Source organism: Miniopterus schreibersii (assembly GCF_964146895.1).
Source record: "Miniopterus schreibersii genome assembly, chromosome: 19".
Lineage (NCBI taxonomy): Eukaryota > Metazoa > Chordata > Mammalia > Chiroptera > Miniopteridae > Miniopterus > Miniopterus schreibersii.
The window spans coordinates 34,810,881-34,825,513 of NC_138119.1; the positions used below are offsets into that span (position 1 = coordinate 34,810,881).

General features: G+C 45.6%; 1 pseudogene across 1 annotated transcript; it reads left to right on the forward strand.

The window, feature by feature from the left end:
- The first annotated feature begins 244 nt into the window (after nucleotides 1–244).
- On the forward strand, nucleotides 245–8,005 carry LOC308549378 (myb-related protein B pseudogene; annotated as a pseudogene). Its single transcript has 2 exons — nucleotides 245–2,161; nucleotides 7,827–8,005. The product of its transcript is annotated as a myb-related protein B pseudogene (transcript).
- Nucleotides 8,006–14,633: the final 6,628 nt, after the last annotated feature.

Sequence of the window (14,633 nt, forward strand, 5' to 3'; positions counted from 1 at the left end):
GAAGAAATAAGTATGGGTAGAAAGCAGGGTGTGAGGAGGGCAGGAACTGAGATTAGAAAGGATCACCCAAGACTGCAGTTGTGGTGTTCAGAATAGGAGCTGGACCTGCAGACACTCTGACAACTCCCAGCAGGGTCCCAAACTTCAGAGTCATTGGAGCAGCCTGTCCCATGACCCCAGCCAGAATCTGGTTCAGGGCTAAGGTGGCAGGCAGACAAGCACTGTGTGGCCCAGGGTAGGGGGGATGTCTCAACAGATGCGCGGTGAGGAGCTGGATGAGCTGCTCTACCATGACACAGATTTAGACGTGTGGAGCAGATGGACAGCAAATGCAAGGTCAAATGGTCCCACAAGGAGGATGAGCAGCTGAGGACCTTGGTGAGGCAAGTTCCTGGCCAGCCACTTTCCTAACCATACTGACCAGCAATGCCAGTACCAGTGGCTGAGGGTCTTGAATCCAGATCTTGTCAAGGGGTTGTAGACCAAAGGGGAAGACGAAAAGGTTATCCAGCTGGTTAAGAAGTACAGCATGAAGCAGTAGATACTGACTGCCAAGCACCTGAAGGACCAGCTGGGGAAGCAGTGCCATGAGCACTGGCACAACCACCTCAACCCAGAGGCGAAAAAGTCCTGCTGGACAGAGGAGCACTGAATCATCTGTGAGACCCACGAGGTTCCAGGCAACCGTTGGGCTGAGATGGCCAAGATGTTCCCAAGGAGGACAGCCGGTGCTCTGAAGAATCACTGGAACCCCACCATCAAGAGGTAGGTAAACACGGGAGGCTTCCTGAGTGAGTCCAAAGATTCCAAGTCCCCCTGTACTTGCTGTTGGAGCTAGAGAACAAGGACAGCCACAAGAGCGTCCACCCCTCAGAAGGTCAGGGAAGCCTTGTAACCAACTGGCCCCTGGCACTTTCTGCCATGAAGGAAGAAGACAGCAGTGAGGAGGAGCCACAGCAGCCACCCTGCTAAGAAGCAGGACGCTGTCCCTGCAGAGCTGGATGGAGTGTGCACACCAGACCCCTGAGATGGCATCCCCAAGCGTGAAGACCAGGAGGCTCCTTTCCAGAAACCAGCCTATCCTACAAGTGGGCAGTGGAGACTGCAAACCTTCTGATCTCTGCCCTGGGGTCAGAAGCTCTGAACTTGATGAAGTCAGACTCCCATGCTTTGTGTCACCTGAGTAATTTGGACCTCCTTGAGGATCTGTCAGCAGAAGACAGCACTGACAGCAGGCCAGCACAGTGACAGCCACCACAGCAGCAGCTCAACTGAGTACCGTCTGGATGACCACACCATCTTGGACCTGAGCTGGGGCGGCCAGGGCGAGCTGACCCCATTTTCCCCAGCACTGAAGTGGGGGGCTTGGGCATTGGCACATCACCTTCTGTGCTTAAGCAGAAGAAGAGGCATGTTGCCCTGTACCCCGTCTCAGAGAACAGTGCCAGCCTGTCCTTCCTGGGCTCCTGCAACAGCCTCACGCCCAAGAGCACACCCATCAAGACCCTGCTTTTCTCTCCCAGTTTTTGAACTTCTGGAACAAAGAAGACGCACTGGAGCTGGAGAGCTCCTCACTGACATCCACCCAGTTGTGAGCCAGAAGGTGATGGCCACCACACCCCTGCATGGAGATAAGGTGCCCCTGCATCAGAAACACACTGCATTTGTAACCGCAGATCCGAAGTACTTTATGGCCAACACTCCCCACACACTGACCCCTTTCAAGAACACCCTGGAGAAGTATCGCCCTGAAGCCCCTGTCCCGGACCCTTCACGTGCAGGAGGACTTGAATGAGGTACTGTGCTCCGAGGCTGGCATGGAGCAAATCATGGAGAGGGAAGGAGGCTTGAGAAGCAGAAGAGGAAGGCTGGGCTGTGGTGGAGCCCCATCAAGAAAGTCCAAAAGTCCTTCTCCCTTGTCACTGTGTACGAGAACGGGAAGCTGACAATTCCCACACTGCCCATGACTCTGTCCTTGCTAACACATGCTCCACCAAGCTCCTCTAGCCTCGCCCTGCTAGGCATCGAAGAGGACAGCAGCCAGCTCACAAGGGCTTCCTGCAGGCCAAGCCCGAAAAGCTGCCGATTGCCCAGAAACCCTGAAGCCACCATCCAACACCTGCTCCCATGACCGGCACCTGGAAGATGGTGGCCTGCGGAGGTGACCAGGGACTAGCTCTTGGGTCGCTTGAAGCCCATCCACATGTCTCAGATCCTCACCTTGTCCTGAGGAGCTTGGCAGCCACAAGCCTATTCTCATGTTTACAGGGGGCTGGGGGACCCAGGCTTGTCTGTGAATTTGAGAATCACACTCAGGTGACCACCTGCAGGAAACTTTCCGCTGCCAGCCCCTCTCCAGATTGCTCGAGGCCACCACTGTCCTGTCTCTGAGTGTAGCTGCAACTGGGGCAGTTTCTTGTGCTAACAGAACAAAGTTCCACCCCTGGGCCTGCCCTGTCCTCTTCTCAGGGCCACAGGGAGTCCCGTGAGCTGCTTCCAAGCTCCGTTCAGGCCTGGCTTCACCACAGACCCTTGTTAGAACAGGCACCTCTTCCTTGCTCTGTTGGTATAATTTCTTGGAAGAAGCCCAGCCAGGCGTGGCTCAGCGGTTGAGCGTCGACCTAGGATCCAGGCGATCGGGGTTCGATTCCCGGTCAGGGCACATGCCTGGGCTGAGGGCTCGATCAGTGACTCTCTCATCATTGATGTTTCTATCTCTCTCTCCCTCTCCTTTCATCTCTTTGTAATCAATAAAGATATATTTTTTAAAAAAGAAAAAAAGAATAAAATTGCCTTTCTCCTTAAAAAAAAAAAAAAAGTCTAGAATCATGGGAATGATCTGTGTTGTAATAAGGGTATAAAACAACAGACTTGTGCTGTAGAGAGCTCACTGGCTGTGGTGCTCAAGGTCAGGCTGCACACAGAAATAGTTAGGAGTAGATCACAGCACCCCAGGCTCCAAGTTCTATCTCCTCCAAGAAGCCTTCCTGGGGAGCTTACACTGGTTTCTCCTTGCCAGAAACAATGAACCCTAGTAAAAGCAGCAGATGTACTAGAAGCAACAGTAACTTCAATAATGACCCATTCACTATTTAATGAATTAATGAGGAGAGTTAATATTATTTCTATTTTATGGATGAAGAAACCAAGGAAACTTACCTATAGCACAGAGGCAGCAGTGGGGGTCCTCGAACCCAGATTGTAAGAATCCTGACGACATGTTATTGCCACCACAGCAAACGGCCACTTTGCTTGCTTTGCATCTAAAGCTTTTTCTTAGTATTCAATGTTTAATATAAATGTATATTTTGTCTCCTGACCTGGACACAGTGCCTGCACTCAGTAAATGTGAGTTAATTAAGAATATGGTCCTTGAGGGATCTTGTAATATATCTTCTTCAATTCTAATGAATGAAACGATGAGGCACTCATTCTATCTCCATACCCTTTCCTAGAACCCAGCACAGTTCTAGGATAAAAAACAGGCATTCAATAAACATTTGTGAAATTTTAAATGGCTGATGAGAAGCAAAAGAGAAGTCAAGCCTGAGTATAAAGATTCTGGAAGGGAGGTGTAGTGGGGAGCTAGGCTGGGCCTGTGGGGATGAGCTGGTGGGACAGAGAGCTACCCACCAACAGTACCCAATCTGAGCAGACTTGGCAGCCAAGCTGTGTCTAAGTAGCACTTTCCCACTAAAATGCTCTGTGGGGAGGTGTAATGTGTCTCTATTTAAAATTAATTTTTCAGAGTTGGAAGCCCCACTCTAAAAGGCAGTGCTCCCTTGGTGGCTTCTGGCAGAACTGGAAAGCCATAACTTCAGAGAAAAACACAATAAACCAGAAATTTCCTCCCATGTGGGTAAGAAACTGCCTCTCTCCTTCTGAAGAGAACATTTTTCCAGAACTCTGCTCATCAAGTAACTGGTTTTCAAGTTCTTTCTTCTATTTGTTAGTGAGCTACATTCCAGTCAATGCCTGCTGTCTCTGATAGATGGGACAGGCAATCCACTTACATGGGAGAACACAAAAGTAATTGCTCTTTGGCTCGGGGCTATGTTTCTGTATTAACATGTGAAAGAAGTGGCATCTGATGCTTTGAAAATTTGCAGTTAGCTGAAACACCACTATATAGTGGACTTTAGAGGATTTGTTCAGTTCAGTAAATGCTTATTGAGTGTCTAGGTGCTAGGGTTACCAAAATTCATTCATTTGTTCAACCCATATTTATTCATTCGTTCAACCCTACTATGTGCTAAGTATTGTACTAGGCATTGGAGAAACAACAGCGATAAAAGCAGACAAAAGCAATTTCTGCCTTTATGAAGGGGAAATAGACAATATTATAAACAAGTAATACAATATATATAATGTTAGATAACGATAACTACCAAGAAAATAACTAAAACAGAAAGACGAAGAGGAAATGTTAGGAGAGGGGATTGGTTTGTCCGGAAAAGATTCACCAAAAAGGTGATGCTAATAAAAATTTGAAGGAGGGCCCAGCCAGCATGGCTCAGCAGTTTAGCAGCGACCTATGATCCAGGAGATCAAGGTTCAATTCCTGGTCAGGGCACGTTCCTGGGTTGCAGGCTGAATCCCCATTCGGGGGAGTGCAGGAGACAGCTGATCAATGACGCTCTCATCATTGATGTTTCTATCTCTCTCTCCTTCTCCCTTCTTTTCTCTGAAATCAATGAAGATATATATATATATTTAAATTTGAAGGAGGTGAGGGAATTAGGAATGCAGCAATCTGAAGAAAGCATTCTAGAGAGAGTAGAGAAAGTACAAAGGCTGTAAGGTGGGAACATTTCTGCTGTGTCTAAGGAACAGCAAAGAGGAGACTATAACCTGAGCAGAGAGGGTGAGGAGAACACTGAAAGGTCAGAAAGTCAGAGGTCAGAAAGGCAAATGGGGGCCTTAGCAATCATTGTAGACACTGAGCTTTTAATATCAATAAGATGTGCTGCTGAATGAAGGCTTTAGCAGAGGAATGATGATGATAAGGCCTGACATATTTTCATGGGAACATTTTGGCTGCCATGGGAAGTAGCCAGAAGCAGAGAGATCAGGAGGAGACTGCTCAGTAATCAGATAAGAGTGACTTGGGCCAAGGTGAGAATTGTGAGAATGGTGAGAAGGTGGTGGATTCTGGAGGTTATTTGAAGGTAGAATATGATTCATTGAAAGATTAGATGTGAGGTGTGAGTATTGTCAAGAGCAAAGTTGAGGATGACTCTTAGGATTATGGCCTAAGTGGCTGGAAGAATGAGACCCTGTCATTTATTGAGAGAGAAAAGAATCCAGAAGGAGCAGGTCTTGGCAGGTGAGCTTGGAGGACATGAGGGAAGATTAGGAGTGTGTTTTTGGACATGTTAAGGTTGAGGTGTGTATTAGACACCCAAGTGAAGATAGCTGGTAAATAGTGGGTAATGGAACCTGGAATTCAGTATAGAATGTTGTGAACAGGAGATATAAACTTGTGAGTCATTAGCATACAGATGGTATTTAAAGCTACGAGACTGGATGGAATCACCTAACACATGAGTATAGATAAGAAAAAGATCCAAAGATTGAAATTAGGGATGCTCCAATGTTTTGAGGTCAGGGAGATGAGAGGGAACCAGCGAAGGAGACTTTGAAGGAGAGTTAAGAGAAACACAAGTGGGTGTGGTGTCCTGGAAGCCAAGGGAAGGGAGAATTTCTAGGAGGAATGAGTGGTGAACTGTGTCAAAGGCCCAGATGAGATGGTAGGTCAAGATGAGAACTGACATGAAGAAATCCTGAGCGACCTTGACATAAACCTTCATGGTAGAGTGATGGGGGTTGAGGCCTTGCTAAAGTGGGTTCAAGAAAGAATATAAGGAAAGGCTTTAAAAAAAAAAAAATCAAACATTTCTTTAGCCTGCGAATCTGTAGGTTGGCTATTTGTGCTGGGCTCAGCTGGGTACTTCTTTTGATCAGTGAATATAGACAATGATTAGAAAAGGAAAGGAATGAGTGTCAACTGGAGGGGAAGTGGGCCAAGCTTTTTTCTTTAAGATTGGAGAAATAAAGATAAACATGGTATGATCTGTCCTCATGTTGCTTGAAACCTATGAGAGGGGACAGACACATAAGCAGCAGTCATAAAGATGTTCACCTAAAGATTTTCACTGGGTCCTATAGCAATACACTCTAGAAAAATGTAAAAACGCTAACTTAATTTAGGACAAAAATACTTTGAAAAGGTAAGCACTAAATCACATCTTGATTTCTACTCAGGGGAAGAAAGAAGAGAATGGTATTTTGGATAAAAAGAAGAATATAAGTCAAGTCACGGAAGCCTGAAATAGCTTTTTGTGTGTAGGAATCACAAAGAGCTCAGCATTTCTGTCCTAGAACTGGACTGCTTGGGCATGGCTCCCAGCTCCGCAAGATTTGTGACCTTGGACAAATTATGAAACCATTCTGTGAATTGTTTTTCTCAACTATAAATTGGGGATATAATAGAATTTGTCTTATAAGGTAATCATGAGGTGAACATATTAATATATGTGAAGTGCTTGTAAGTACCTGGCAAAGTGTAGATGCCCAATAAATGCTGGACTTCCTAGTTATTGGGTGCAGACAATGAGGCAGAGATTGAAGGGATATAAGGTTGAAGACATAGTTAGCCAAACATAGGGGACTTGTATGTCCTACTAAGGATTTGACTTCATCTGGGGATAGGGAGCCATTGAAGGGCTTTAGGTCAAGGAACAATATGACTTGATGTGTTTTAAGAGTTTCACTATGACCCAGCAATTCCACTTCTGGGTATTTATACAAAGAAATCCAAAACACTAATTTGAAAAGATTATACACTCCTATGTTCATTGCAGGATTATGCAATATATAGAAGCAACCTAAGTGTCCATCTATATATGATGAATGCATATTACTCAGCCATAAAAAATGAAATCTTGCCATTTACAGCAACATGGATGGATCTAGAGGACATTATGCTAAGTGAAATAAGTCAGACAGAGAAAGACAAATACCATACGATTTCACTTATATGTGAAATCTAAAAAACAAAAGAAATGAACAAGCAAAACAAACAAATTCATAGATACAGAGAACAAACTGATGGTTGTCAAATGGGCGGGGGCTGAAGGAGTGGGTGAAAAAGGTGAAGGGATTAAGAAGTACAAATTGGCAGTTACAAAATGGTCACAGGGATTTAAAGGACAGCATAGGGATTATAGTCAATAATACTCTAACAATTGTGCATGGTATCAGGTGGGTACTAGACTTACCGGGCTGACGGCTTCATAGGGTGTATTAATGTCTAATCACTATGCTGTACACCTGAAACTAATATAATATTGTATGTCAACTGTAATCGGAAAACAAATAAATTTTTAAAATAAGTTTGTTATGGCCACCTAGGGAGGATGGTCGGTTGTAAGGGGGAAAGACCGAAGGCCTGGCTGTATATTCTGGCAGCACAACCAGTGCGCATCAGTTTCTTCCTGGACCCTCATTTTGTTCACCTGGGAAGTAAGGTTTAAAAAGCACATCCAAAGGGCTGCTGTGAGAAGTAAATTAAACCATAGAATAAAAGTGTCTAACCCTGCGCATGACATGTAGTAGATATGCAACAAATATCTGGTTTTCTTTTAGTAAGAGACTTATTACACGGAGGAGCAAAAAGCTCGTCAGTTTCCCATCTTCATGCCCTGACCCGCCAGGCCCAGACATCCCCAGCTTCTGGAAACAGGAGAGAGGCACATAAACGGACCTCTGAGCCACATAGTCTTGTTCTCATTTTCTCTCCTGTCCCACTCTTCTCCCCTTTGTAGCTGTCTGTTCACCGCTGCCTCATATTCAGACCCTGATTGTCCCTACGGTGCCTGCCATGTCCAAGACTAAGACCGTGTCTACAAGGCTGGAATGTGGAAAGGAAAACTTCGGATGTCATAGCCTTTCCTTTATCTACTATGCATCCTCAGAGAGCTGTGGTTCTTCTATCAACCCTTGACATATTTAGCACCTTTTGCTTTACATTATCATTTCACAACATCTGTGTCTTATTTCCCCTAATAGCACATTTCCATAAGGCACAAACTTCACAGTAGATATCTTTGAATACCCGCCCGTCCCTGTATAGCTTCTTGCTCAGCCCTGGCTGTGGAATGAACTGAATGAAGTTTCCTCATGCAGTGCTGAAAGCATGCCAAGCTGTGAGTAAGTGTGAGTTAGTTCGACAATGAAAGATGGGAAATCCCATCTTCTTTTTTAGAGTGGAACATAAAAGCTTCCCAGCTGCCTCGGGCTTGCTCAGGCAGAGCAGGCAGGGCCATGACCTGTGGGCCTAGAATTATACCCCTGATAATCTAAACAACAATCAGCTCATTAAGCCTCATGGGTCCCATGAAAGTTGATGAAAGAGCCTCAGTGATCAACAACAGTTCTGGGCTCTCCTCCTAACAATGGATTTGTGCCTCTACACATCAGCTTGAAACACAGAAAACAAGCCAGTTTGCATGATTTTCCTCCTGTTCCCTCGGCACACATTTTGGGCTGATGTGAGCACCACAGGAACAGATGTGTCTCTGGCCTCTGGGAAGGCTGAGGAAACCCAAGGGAGCTTCAAAGCTTGAGGGTGATGGCAGCTGGAGAGGAAAATCAAAGGCCTGGGCATGGAAAGGGAATTCAAGAGATTGTTGCCCAGCCGGGCGTGGCTCAGCGGTTGAGCCTCGACCTAGGATCCAGGAGATCGAGGTTCGATTCCCTGTCAGGGCACATGCCCAGGTTGGGGGCTCGATCCCCAGTCAGGAGTGTTCAGGAGGCAGCTGATCAATGATTCTCTCATCATTGATGTTTCTATCTCTCTCTCTCCCTCTCCCTTCCTCTCTCTGAAATCAATAAATATAAAAAAGAAATTGTCTTGCTCAGCTCTCAGGTGTCAGATGGTATTGCCGCTGTGGTTATGAGTTGATGTAGGTACCCGAGGCCCGGAGTGGGTGAGTGTGCAAGGCAAACACTGAGCCCATGTGCGGAGAAGACAAAAGTTGGAGGCAGAGCTGCTCAGCCTGCTGCTCTCTGCCACAGCCACCTGCTTCTAGCCGCAGGCGGTGCCGGTGTGTTGATGAGTGGATATTGGGAGAATGAGGTCATCCGGGAACACGCTCACCTGTGAGGGTCAGTGTGGCTGTACATGTTCTGCATTTGTGTTTGTGGGTGTGACCCACTCTTCAATATTCAGCTTCTTCTGTCTACTTCTAGGATACTACTGTTAGTATTACTGATGGGGGAAGGGCATACAATAAGAATAGAGCCACAGATGTTTAATAATCATTTACCTTACTAACTATAGATAAGAAGTTTTCTTACAGAACCTGGAAAACTGGAGGCTGAAACAAGGCTGTAAAAAGATAAGATGCCTCGGTGGGTCCGTTACTCAGAAAAGAAATACATTTTGAGAACAGACCAAGGACAGGACACTTTTTGATTTAGTTGCTGTGCCAGGACCCTGAGCCCCTCCAGGAGTTTCCCTCAGGAACGCTGACCATTCTTTGTCCCCAGGAACAGGCTGAGCTGTTTGTAACATCATAGATTAGCCACCTTGTCACTGGACTTTGAGCTCCTGAAGGCTGGACTACAGACCCTCCCTCCCCTTTCTCTGTTACACTTTTAGCTCACAGCTGCGCACAGCTATCTTCTCCTCACTGCTGTGTAGTCAACCAACTGGCAAGGGGTGGTCAGAGCAGCACTTCCAGGGTGACCGACAGCAAAATGGGAGCATTTGCTAGTAATAATGGAATAAACGCTCACATATGATTCAACCGTCTCTGCTTAATTTGGCTCAAGTAGTGACAGGTGGCCTTGGACCCCTTGTGTGCGGTATCATTACTACTATTACTACTACTATTGATAATAAAAACTGTAGTAACAACAGCTAACCAAACTACTGAGCACTCAGCATGTGCCAGGCACAGTATTAAGTGCATGACACAGATGGTCTCGTTTAGGCCGCCAAAAAATAATAGTTATTATTATTACCCTCATGTCATAGCTGAAGTAATTAAAAGATAAAGTTTAGTAATCTGCCATGGCTGCACAGTTAGTAAGAGAATTTGCACTTGGGTTAAGCATTAGATCTGTTCATAAATCTCTCTCTCTTTCTCTCTCTCTCTCTCCAGGTTGCCTCAGTGGAACTCAAGCACAGCTATATGACTTTCTCTGGCCAATGTAAAAGCAGTGGAGGTGTCACTATTGACCAGCAGCTCTAGGAGCCAGGATCGTGGGGAAAGGATCATGGTGAAGAGGAGCAGAGTCCTCAACTGAAATTCAGTGAGTCTGTGTGGTTGTAAGTCATTGAGATTCCCAGGCTGTTCGTTATCACAGCAACACAACCAAGCCCATTTTGACTGAGTTGGAGCCAGGCCACTCTAGCAGAGCGAATATTCTTAAACTTCACACTTTGATATCTTCCCCAGTTTCTCCAGCTGAGTTAGATATTTATCCCAAGGGGCTCAAATAGCACTGTAGAGTGGCATTGATCATATTGTATATCAATTTTTTTCTCCAGTATTAGACTGAGCTCACATGGCTCATACTTCTGTTTTTGGCTTCCCAGCATTTAGCACAGAGCCTGGGACATAGGAGGTGCTAAACGCTTGCTCACTGAGGGAATGTAGGAAAAGGACTCTGGGTGCCACAGCTACCCTGCAGTGCAGGACAAATCTCCAGGTGGCCAAGAAGGCCAGTCCACCTCTGACCCCAAAGGAGGGTAAGCTGTTTCCAGGAACCTCATTCCTGGGGATTGTGGCATGTGGCCTGGCAACTGGGGCTTCTGCCCAGCTGGCTAGCAGAATTCATCCCATCCTCTCCAGGCTGCAGCAGTAAACCAGCAGGTGTGAGGAATTTACACCAAAGAGTGATCTGGCAATGGCATGAATTGAATGAGTAATTTACAAAGCTCATTAAGATGGTTCATAATTACTTATTTATGGGAATTTTCTGAAAGATCTGGGGCTTAATCATTTATCCCTCCTAATATTTAGCCAGGATCATTGGTAAATAATTCGTTTATTATACACTCTGGAGTGGTTTATGGTTCTGAGTTATGATATCACATGAGTACACAGACAGGGTACTGGAATGTGAAGGCCAGCGAAGGGAGGGGAAGCTGAGAGTCATCGACTCAGATCCAGGCTGGGCCTTCTGAACGCAAGAGAAATATGTCCAGGCCCCAGCAGGAATGGTCTTCTCCTCAAAGTCAGATTGATGTTACATATGGTACAGAGGCTTTTAGTCCCTGGTCTAATCTTTGGGGAGACAGTAAAGGGAGGAAGTAAGTGTGTAGAGACTGGTCTAAAAATGGTAGGTCTTAGCACCAGGCAGGGTGGGGACAACTTTCAGCTTAGTAGCTCTCCACGGCCTTGTGGGGAAATCCAAATGCCCCCAATGATGTTCAAGATCCTCCAAAACTGTCCCCAGTTCCTTCCCAGTCTTATCACTCATTACTCCCTTCTTATTTCAGTGCTAGCCATTGGGGCCCTCAATCAAAGACACGTCTCGTCCTTTCCCATGCATTTGTTCACAGCATTTCTCTTGCCTGCATTGCCCTTCTATTCTCTTATATAAATGCTACTTGTCATTCAGTTTTTAGCTCAAAGCCCACCTCCTGCATGAAGCTTTCCCAGACTACCTGAGTCATGTTTTTTTCTTTCCTGCCTGAGTTAAATAGGGAGATAAGAAAGGACAGAAGTGCAGGCAATGCTGCCCTGGCCGGCATGGCTCAGCGATCAGCGCTTTGGCCCACGCAGCAAAAAGGTCACAGGTTCAATTCCCAGTCAAGGGCACGTACCTGGGTTGCAGGTTCCCTGCGGGTTGGGGTGCATGTGGGAGGCAATCAATTGATGTGTCTCTCTCATATCGATGTTTCTCTCTCTCTTTCTCCTCCGTCCCCTCCCTTCCACTATCTCTAAAATCAATGGAAAAAAATATCCTCGGGTGAGTATTAAACAAAAATAGAAAACAAAAGAAGGACAGTCGTTCCTAAACACAGGGTTCTTGTTCCTCCCTGGGCCCTAAGGACTTTTAAACAGGTCTGAGGTCATTTCCCAGAATGGAGAGTCATATGGCTTGTTAGTATACTCATTTTTATGATTCCCGTAACAACCATGTCAAGTAGGTATTTTTTTTTTTTTTTAATATATCTTTATTGATTTCAGAGACAGGAAGGGAGAGGGAGAGAGAGAAACATCAATGATGAGAGAGTCGGCATTGATCGGCTGCCTCCTGCACACCCCCACCCGGTGATCAAGCCCACAACCCAGGCATGTGCCCTGACCGGGAATGGAACCACGATCTCCTGGATCCTAGGTGGATGCTCAGTTGCTGAGCCACGCCCGGCCAGGCTCAAGTAGGTATTCTTGTTGGCTTCTGTTTATGGATTGAATTGTGTCCCCCCAAAATCTATATATTGGAACCCAAACACCCATTGTGACTTTATTTGAAAATAGGGCCCTTAGGAGGTAATTATGGTTAAATGATGTTATAAGGGTGGGTCCTAATCCAGTAGGGCTGACATCCTTATAAGAAAAGGGAGAGACAGCAGAGATCTCTTTTTCTCCTTCCCCTCACTCCACGCATGTACACGGGGGACATGTGAGGACAAACAAAAGGCACGGTTTGTAAAGCCAGGAAGAGAAGTGTCACTAGAAACTGGCTCTGAACGATCTTGGACTTTCAGTCCCCAGGACTGTGGGGAAATAAACGCCTGCTGTTTAGGCCGCTCAGCCTGTGGTGGCCTGTATGGCATCTTGAGGAGGCCATTACAACTTCCTACTGCAGGCGAGGGAGCTAAGGCTTAGAGAATGAAACGGCTTGCCTAAAGTCACCCAAATAGTGCATGACAGAGTGAGGGCTTGAAATTAGGACTGAATCCCACAGAACGTACCAAATCCTGACGACTCCATTCTGGGAATGGAGCTCTGAGCCGAGGCCTTGCACCTACATACTGTCTCTTCTCATCTTGCTGCTGTGGGTTCTGGTCACAGCTTCTTTCTCTCCTCTGCGCTCCCTTCTTGAAACCCATCTCACGATTTCTGCTGCTCCTCCTCTTGTCTCCTTCCCATAGCCTTTGGAGTTCATGTCTCTGGCTCGCGGTCTTGTGGTGCTGTGCTGTCACCTGCTGACCGGAGCCACCAGCCACTCCAGCTCTCAGGGCAGTGTTTGTTGCTGTTGTTTATTTTTTATTGTAAGAACTCTTAACATGAGATCTACCCAATTAAAGAAATTAAGTATAAATACAGTAATATTTACTGTAAGAACTATGTTGCACAGCGGATTTCTAGAACTTATTTATCTTGTATAACTGAAACTTTATTCCTTTGTATTTGTTACTAGCAGATCTCATCTACTTCTGCTTTCTAATTCCAGTCCTACTCTCTCCTGCAAGCTGGCAACTAAAATGACAGGTCCCTGGCCAAAAATGAATGAATGAATGAATGAATGAATGAATGAATAAATAAATAAATAAATAAATAAATGCAGACACAGAGAATTGTCCTCTTGGGTCCAAGGAGAAAAACTGATTACAAAGGGGAAAAGATGACTGATTCCCAAGGGCTAAAGTCCTCACAGAGTGTCAAGAGAGCTCCTCTAAATTTAGGCCAGGAAGCTGGGTGATCTAAGGTTGTGGGCATGATGCCTCTTGCCTCTGAACCAAACAGGAGAATTTGAGACCTCCCCGTGTGTCCTAAGAAGATGAGGGCAACTGGTATCTCTGGAAAGCCTGGAGGAAGAGGCCATTAGGAATAAGATATAGTCCCTTTCTTCCAGAGAATGAGGTAAATCTTGTTGGCTGGTTTCTGTTAAACACTCTTACATTGTGACCTGAGGCTCAAAGAGATTTATCAACTCACAGATGAGTGTGAATGAATAATATAAAACTACATGTCATAGTGTGGTTGCTGGGCGTGAAATGCAGTTCAGTGATATCTGAAAGTTCTGCCCCATCTCCCAAAAAGTGTGAAGTACTAACATCCATGCTTAGGAGACACCCTGCTTTTCTTCTACACAGAAACCCCAGCTTGAGCATCTCTCTGTGAGGTTACCCAGACTCTAGTATATTTTAATAAGAAGGACACATTATAGCTGGTTGCTGCTTTCCTGTGTCTCCAAGATTCAAGGCAAGAGAAGAAAATGGGCAAATGTGAGTCAACAGAAGTGTCCAGAGAAGAGGAATGGCCATAGAGAGAGTGCAAGGGGCCAAGGGACAAGGGAGGGGTGTGCTCAGGCAGTCACACAGAAGGGATGCAATAACACTGAGAAAAATACAAAGATCAGTGGACTTTGACTCTATAGTTACCAACCTTTGGGGAAATATTTTCATCTATAAAGTAGGAATAATGCAATTGTACTTATCTCATAGGACTATTTTGAAAGTTAAGTGAAATAACTGGGTGAAACCATTAGCCCCAGTGTTCAACTTACAGTCATCCCTCAATAAGTGTTTGCTGAATCTGAAACCATGAAAAGTAGAGGGCTCATTTATTGCCCTTTATTTCTTGTGACTATTAACTTACAGTAACACTGATTCTCTGGTAGCCACTCACCACCAAGGAGCACAACATCAGATGACTAAAGCCTCTGCA